This window comes from Mus caroli, chromosome 7, assembly GCF_900094665.2.
Source record: "Mus caroli chromosome 7, CAROLI_EIJ_v1.1, whole genome shotgun sequence".
Classification (NCBI taxonomy): domain Eukaryota; kingdom Metazoa; phylum Chordata; class Mammalia; order Rodentia; family Muridae; genus Mus; species Mus caroli.
The window spans coordinates 65,023,847-65,032,285 of NC_034576.1; the positions used below are offsets into that span (position 1 = coordinate 65,023,847).

The 8,439-nt window shown below is 37.7% G+C and overlaps 1 long non-coding RNA gene across 3 annotated transcripts in view; it reads right to left on the reverse strand.

Moving 5' to 3' along the window:
• The window catches only part of LOC115031536, an 89,455-nt gene extending 81,036 nt beyond the window's left edge, over positions 1 to 8,419 (reverse strand). For 2 of the 3 annotated variants that reach the window (XR_003837188.1, XR_003837190.1), the window contains exons 1-3: positions 8,207 to 8,419; positions 2,644 to 2,752; positions 1,396 to 1,481 (exon numbers count right to left, since the gene is read on the reverse strand). This is a non-coding gene — a long non-coding RNA (uncharacterized LOC115031536). Of the gene's footprint in view, positions 1 to 1,395; positions 1,482 to 2,643; positions 2,753 to 8,195 lie in introns of all 3 variants that reach the window. The other variant, XR_003837189.1, reaches the window with a different exon arrangement.
• Between the last annotated feature and the right edge of the window lie 20 nt (positions 8,420 to 8,439).

Genomic DNA, 8,439 nt, shown 5'->3' on the forward strand with positions numbered 1-8,439 from the left:
TAAATGTACCACATTTTCTGTATCCATTCCTCTGTTGAGGGGCATCTGGGTTCTTTCCAGCTTCTGGCTATTATAAATAAGGCTGCTATAAACATAGTGGAGCATGTGTCCTTCTTACCTGTTGGGACATCTTCTGGATAGTTTTCTTTAATATTAGAAAATGGCAAATTGTCTGAGCTATTCCATCTGTGTGAACCACAACGATGTAGCGAGACAAGTAAAACACAGAATACTCTACCTTACATTTCACATAACATATAAGCCAAATTTCTGTGAAAATATTCACATGTAATAGATTTTCCCATATATAGATTTTAGAATTCTTTACAATATTAAAGTGGTAAAAAGTCTCCTATGCAATTCAGCATTATACTTGATATTCTTTTTACCACCATGCTAGCTTAAGGTGAATGCACTGCAGGTAAGCATGCAGCAAAACTCTTAGGTAAATTCACAGTTTTACCAACTTTCTTCAATTAACTTCATTACCTAAATATTAGGCCTTATTATAGCATTAGAGACTTTTCAGCTCAACTTCACATGTAAATTGTTGTTGATATTTCTATTCAGTAAATTAGCATTCTACCAGGTAAAGGAAAGAAGTTATACCAAACAGTGCAGTCTATAGCTATAGGATGTCTGCTGTAAAAACGTTTGATTGATATATGACAGAGCTGCATCCATAAACTCCCAAAATAAGGATACATAGGTATTAAATATACATGACACTATGTTGAAATGCCAGAGTAAAGAGTGGAAATTCAAAAGGTCCTGCTGCTAGCGTAAGAACTACTGGAAGAATGGGATGAAGAGGGCAGACCAGGAGGGGAAATAATGACTGGACTGTAAAAAAAAAATTAAAGAATTAAAAAAAATAACTATTGGCAATAAATATTATTATCCATGGTTGATCCTTAAATGGGACAGGTTATACAGAGAGTTCAGTCCTAAATGCATGCACACAGACTATATTTGAGAAATATTAAACTACCAAAGGTTTTAGCAGTTGTTCATTAGTTATATACATTTGTATGCATAAAACTAAAAAATAAAAAATAAAGCTATGCCATGATGAAGATTTCTGAAACCCTGGGAATTTCAGCATTGAATTGTGTTTAAAGATAATTGCCTCAAACACCTAAACTAATTGTACAGGACTTCAGTGAGATCCTATTTGGGGGTAGTGGACATTGTTCTATATAGCTGGTCTAATCCAGGACCTCTTACATTTTTAATCTTCATAGCTATAAAGAATACTAATATCTCAATTATACATTGTATATAATATAGCTTCTATATTGGAGCTCAATATCAAATTCCCATCACCACATGCTTTTTGTATGCTTATTTATCACCTTACACAATACATATCTTTCAGGGCTGGCTGAAACTCACCATTAGACATATTATTCAGTATCTGCAGTAGTAGCCATATTGCTCCTGCAGCTTTTTACTGATACTTCTGTTATTGATGTAGCATTCTGAGGGAGAAACCAGTTATATATTAATTAAGTATATATTCCAATGAACAACACATAGAACACTGTTATCCTATGATTTCCCTAACTCTCAGCTACTGTCCAGGCATCCTCATCTTAGTGTTTTAACTTATCACTACATTCCCTAATCCCCTTCCAGCTCTCTTACAACGAAAAACCACCAGGTAGGTGTCCCCTCTCTAATCTGCACTAATCTATACACATTATCTTCAGTTACATGTCTCTTTTCCGGTATCAAGTATAAAATCATTACTATTTCCAAACTCAACATTCATATCTTCATCTACATCTTTCTTTAAATCAGACAGTCTTTTCACAGCAAGGATGATAGCTTTCATATAGCTACATAGTTAGTGTCATCCTACCTTTGGAAGCTCTGGCCTATCTCTTAGCCTATCTACAAAGCCACTTTTACTATTGTCAGAGTTGAATAAAACAAGTCCTGGTAAATTATCTGTATGCTCTAGGAAAAAAAAAAAAAACAATCCAAAGCAACTAAGTAACAAAGAGAGCAGAAAGGGAAATAAAACAGACATTGTAGGATGACAGAGAGAGAAATCTTGATGGGAGAATGAGTGAGGAAAGGAATGTCGATAGGTAGGGAGAGGGTGGTAGAAGATTGGGAGAGAGAACAGAAATCGATGGGGGTCATCGCTGGTACCAACCAGAGACCTGAGACAGTGGAGGCTCCCAGAAATCAGTACTGTAATTTAATATATTTGAATTTTTAAAAAATTAGAGTACTGAAATTTAATAAATATAAATGGATGAAAATACCTAGCACCCTAAAAGATTTAGTAATTTTTCAAAAATTAGAAAGAAAAGGATAGAAATAGTTGCCAAGCCACACAATTACTGAGCAATGTCCTCTAGGAATTCTGTTTGGAAAATGTACACTGGGTGTTTCTAAGGACAAAAATCATAATCTATATCTAATTGGAAAGAACATGATTCAAGAGAAATAGTAAGACATGTACAAAATTACAGATTTAAACATATGACTTGGAAATATGCAAATACATAAAAACACTAAAGTTTTAATTTTATTTTACATGTAAGAAATAATAATTAAAAACAAAAGAGAAAATTGTTCAGAAAATTAATAATTAAAAAGGAAACAAAAAATAACCAGGGTTTACAATACCACCAGCTAGATATGGTAACTGTATTCAGGAAAAGCTTCTTGGAACTTGGAAGAGCAGAATGTCCTCATTGCTTGAACTTGAGATCATTATAAACTGCATGTAGAGACCCTGAAAAAGTATCATAACATGGAAAGGAAAATGTTTAAGAATAAATAGTGAATAACTGTTTAAATATGTATGACTAAACAGTGAATAATTTTCAGATGACTAGTAAGATCTATCTTAGATTTAGAATGTCCTAAATTTTAAGACAAATATTTTTAATATTATTATGAATTCAATATTTTAAAGCAATTTAGAAATTTTGTACTATGAGCTTCAAGGTCCCATATATATTATTCATTAGTTGTTGTGTTTAAAATTATTCTAAAATTTGCACAGAAACACAAGAAATCATGTATCAATAAAATTGTCCTGAAAATAATAAAAAGAATTTATTTCAATCATATTGTATGTTTTCAAAAATTATAAAAATGTGACACTACACACATAAATTGAAAATTCTTTGATGTATACTGAGGGCTTAAAAATACCATTTAATATTTTTAATTTAACACATCTTACAAATTGATAAAAAAATATGAGATGAAAAGTTTCTCAAAACTCAGGGTGTTCTCACTCATAATAGCTGAATAGTATTCTGTTGTGTAAATGAACCACAGTTTCTGTACCCCTTCTTTTGGATGGAACTAGAAATATCATCCTGGATAAGGTAATTCAAACCCAAAAGGACATGCATGATATGTGCTCACTAATAAGTGTATATTAGACCAAAAAGTACAGAATACCTAGAATACAATCCACAGAACTCAAGAAAGTTAACAAGTTGAAGGGATCAGGTGAGAAAAGTTTAGTCTCACTTGGGAGGGAGAAGAAATCAATCCTAGGAGGCAGTGGGGGGCAAGGGACTTGGGTGGGATAAGGGAGAGGGAGGAGGAAAGGAGAACAAGGTCAGGTATTGGGGTAAGGGACACAGGAGAGAAACTGTAAGGGCCAGCAGAATGAATGGAAATATATAACCCAGCAGGGGTGGGGGGTTATGGGGACTCTTCAGATATACGAGAGACCTGGAATGTAAGAGACTCCCAGGACTCAAAGAGAGCAACCTTAGATGAAATGCCCTACATAGAGGAGAGAGAACTTGTAGGGTCCACATCTAGTAAAAAGACAAGGAATCAAGAACGTGGATGGGGTTGCCATTCCACAGTTAAAAATTCTGGCCCAGAATTGTTCCTTTCTAAAAGAATGACAGGTACAAATATGGAGAAGAGTCCGATGAAAGGAGGCCCAATGACTGCCCAACTGTCAATCCATCTTAAGTGGAGGCTCCAAGGACTGACACCTTTACTGATGCTATGGTGTGCTTAAGGACAGGATTCTGGTATGACTTTCCTCTTAGGGGCCCAAGAAGAAGCTGACTGAGAGACATGCAGATACTTACACCAAAGCAATGGACTGAAGACAGAGACCCATGTGATTGAATTGGGAAAGGCTAGATGAAACTGAGGACAAGGGAGACCCCATAGGAAGACCAGAAATCTCAACTAACCTGGAACCCTGAGATCTATCAGACACCAAGCCACCAACAAGGCAGCATACACTACCTGGTATGAGTCCCCTGACACATATACAGCAGAGGACTGCCTGGTATGGCCTCAGTGAGAGAAGATGTACCAAATTCTTAAAAAAATACTTAAAAAAAAGATTCTCAAATCAAGATAACACGGCAAAATATATTTAACTTGCATAAGACATATTGTTGATAGTTGTATTAATATGTGTGTGTGTGTGTGTGTGTGTGTGTGTGTGTGTGTGCAAGCATGCAAGTGTGCCTAATGAGTGCTTGTAATTGTGCTTATATGTGTGCTCATACACAATAACAGAATCAGAAGAGGCCATATATTTAAAAGTGAACAAGGAGGATGATATGGGGATGATTTGAAAAGAAGAAAGGTAAGGGAGACATGATGTATCAAAAATTAATATGGAGAGCAGTCCAGAAAGACAATAATACTGAGTTGTAGCGTCCATATCCTTATATTATCATCTGTTCAAAAATTGGGATAGCTTACACCCTGCAAATACACAGGAACAGTTTGACAAATATCAAAGGCATGGAAAATAAAATGTTAATAATTAGTAGAGATCTGATGACATTCTAAAAGAATGTTTGTAGGAGGAGGTGTTAATATTAAAGTCTGGTTCCCTAATTGGTTTTGATTTGGTCAATAAAGGAGGCTGGGAGTCAATTGCTGGTCAGAAGGGACAGGAGGGACTTCTAGGTCCCAGCAGGAAAAAGGAGATGCAGGGAAAGAGAACAGGCTTTTGCTTCCATACATTGGGACAAAAAGAAAGCAAAAGCATGTAAGACATTGGGGGTAGCTAAAGGGTGAGTTTTTAACTGTGAGATATCAACCCCTTCCCTTCCTGAGGGTGAGGGACTGCAGCCTCCAACTCAGGTAGGGGCAAAGTATGTTGGCAGAAGCTAACCTCTATAGGGCTAGCTGGTAAGTTTTCAGGAGCTTCTGTGCCCAGCAAATGTGCTAGTAGGCAAACTCTAACATAACAAAGTTGTCTGAGTGTTTTTCATCCATGGAGCAAAGGCTTGTAGAGTGGGAAGCCTGGTCAATAATGCTGGCTTGGTGAAACTAAGCAAGGAAGAACAAGAAGTAGAGAGCAGACAGTGTGAGGGTAGCAGCTCATTGCAAGTCGGGAGTCAGTCTGGTGGCAGCCAATCTCAGAGCAAAGCCAGGAGAGGTCATAGCCCAGGATATGCTTCCTGAAAAGCAGGTAATATGCTCATTAAAATTACACACAACAAATGTGTTTACTTATAATTAGACATGGGGGACAGCAGTCATATCTAGGAACTCACTGTCTCAGAACTGTGGAATTTTCAAATCTTAGCCTATGTGAGGCTGAGTGTGATGGCAAAGATTTCTACTTCATGNAATACCAACCATGCACAGATTCCTCCCTAATGATTAATGTACAAAATGTGATGGGTCCCTATAGTGATCTCTTATCAAGATTACTTGCACACATAGAATAGCAAGGTATTTGGCACAAGTATACTAGTGCATTCACAAAGTTGTGACTTCTGGCTTACCAGATAGTTCACTGGGAATATGCAATGTCTTCATTATGTCTATTACCAAGGACAGACAGAATCAGAATTAATCAGCAAAGGCAAGAAATAATTAAGGAGACACATAAAACTTGCCCACAGACCAACCTGAAATGCATAATTAATAAATTGACAGTCACTTTCAAAAATATATCCAGGTTGTATCAAAAAATTAAAAAAAAATTGAGTACAGTTTCCTAGTATGAGAAAAAAAACTGCTTCAAGAATAAAAACATCTTACTTGTTTTTAATTAGGTATTTATTTCATTTACATTTCCAATGCTATCCCAAAAGTCCCCCACACCCTCCCACACTCACTCCCCCACCCACCCACTAACACTTCTTGGCCCTGGCATTCCCCTGTACTGAGGCATAAAGTTTGCAAGACCAATGGGTCTCTTTTTCCACTGATGGCAGACTAGGCCATTTTCTGATACATATGCAGCTAGAGACAGGAGCTCTGAGGGATACTGGTTAGTTCATATTGCTGTTCCACCTATAAGGTTGAAGATCCCTTTAGCTCCTTGGTTATTTTCTCTAGCTCCTCCATTGGGGGTCCTGTGATCCATCCAATAGCTGACTGTGAGCACCCACTTCTGTGTTTGTTAGGCCCCAGCATAGTTGCACAAGAGACAGCTATATATGGGTCCTTTCAGCAAAATCTTGCTAGTGTATGCAATGTCAGCGTTTGGAAGCTGATTATGGGATGCATCCCCGGATATGGCAGTTTCTAGATGGTCCATCCTTTCGTCTCATATTTCTTATGATGCTGGGTTGTAATGTAACAATTGTAATCAAGTAGATATTTACTTTGACTGCTGATAATAAAAATCTTATGGACAGGCTAAACCTCCATAACTCAAGAGGGTATTGTTAATTTGAGTCTTCAGTTTCAGAGTCATTTATGAGAAGAAAATAGGGGAAAATCCTCCTTAAGCCCTCTATATAAAACTGAAGTTTCCTAGATACATAAAAGACAGGGATGTGGACCAGGCTGGCTGTCATTCTTTTTCAAAGCTTTATAAGATAGGAGATAATTTTGTAACTGACTATAAATATGATGGAGATGCACCACAAATATCAGTATTAAAGAAGTAGCCTTGACTTTTGGGGGGCATATCGGCTTCAATGTGTACTCACAATGTAATAGGTGTTCTTGATTGATGACTAACATTTCTCTAGATAAGAAGTTGTCTGGTGTTTTTCCCTGTATTTACACTATGATTTCCCTAAACCTAGAATATAATTTGTAATAATTCCTGTTACAAGCCTTAGTATGTCTGAGACACATAATTGAAAATTCAAATCCATAACTCTTGTATTGGCAGTGCCTGGTATGATGCAATTCTGATACATGGTATATATTCTGGTATTTATAGGAGTAAGAGACCAGAAACAATACTTAGTATATTATGATATATGAGACTATATTATATGATATAAAATATGATATGAGAAAATAATCTATTTTATTTATTTATTTACATTCCAAATGTTGCCCCCTTTCCTGGTCCCTGCCTCACGTGTCCTTTACCCCATACGCCATCCAAATTGCTCCTGAGATGTTGTTCACCCATCCACACACCTACTTCCACCTGACTCTGACTGTGCTAGCATCCCCTTTCCCTAGGGTACTAAGTTTCTATAGGATTAAGGACATCTTCTCCCACTGAGGCCAAACAATGCATATATCCCTGCTACATATATAACAGGGGCCATGTGCCAGTCTCTGTATGTTCATTAGTTGGTGGCTTAGTCTCTGGTAGCTGAGGGGCTCATTGCTAGTGAATACTGTTATTCTTCCTATGGGGTTGCAATTCCTTTCAGCTTCTTCTGCCCTTCCCCTATCTGTTTCATAGGGGTCCCTGACCTCAGTCCAATGGATGGCTGTAAGGATCTTCATCTGTCTCAATCAGCTTCTGGTAGTGCCTCCAAGGGGACAGCCATGCTAGGCTTCTGTCTCCAAGCATAGAATGCCATCAGTAATAGTGTCAGAGTTTTGGGCCTGAGCATGGGATGGGTCCCAAATTGGGCCTTTTCTTCAGTCTCTTATCTATTTTATTACCTCCATTTCCTTAAGATAGGAACAATTCTGGTTCAAAAATTTTAAAATGGGTGTGTGGTGCCATGCCTCAAATGTGGGCTATGTCTTTCTACTGGAGCTAGTCAATTTAGGTTCCCACTGTTGGAAATTTCAGCTATGGTCATCCCCACTGAGTCCTGGAGGCCACTCACATCCTTAGTCTCTGGGAATTTCTAGATGCCCTCCCCCCCGACTGGAAACATATAAACAGAGAAAGGGGGCAGGCAGGGAGGGAGATACACTATATGAAAATTTTTTTCTGGGACAATGATTGCTGGAACTTTGGAGCTGAGGAATAGGTTGTGATTAAGAAAAGATCAGCATCATTAGGATAACTATACCCTGAGATTACCACACAGAAGCTGTTTTCCTGGGGTGATCAAGAATATACTTCATGCTGGCAGCCAAAGTTGGTGTATAAATGGGAATCAGGTAGTGAGGTGAAGACTAGAAGAGGTCATGTAAAGCAGTAGATGCTTGGCACACTGTGATAGAGTTGGTGATCCTGTCACTGGCACAAGAGTTCCATGTATGTGCTGGCTAGTTTCTTGTAATCATGATACAGGCTAGAGAAATTAGAGAGAA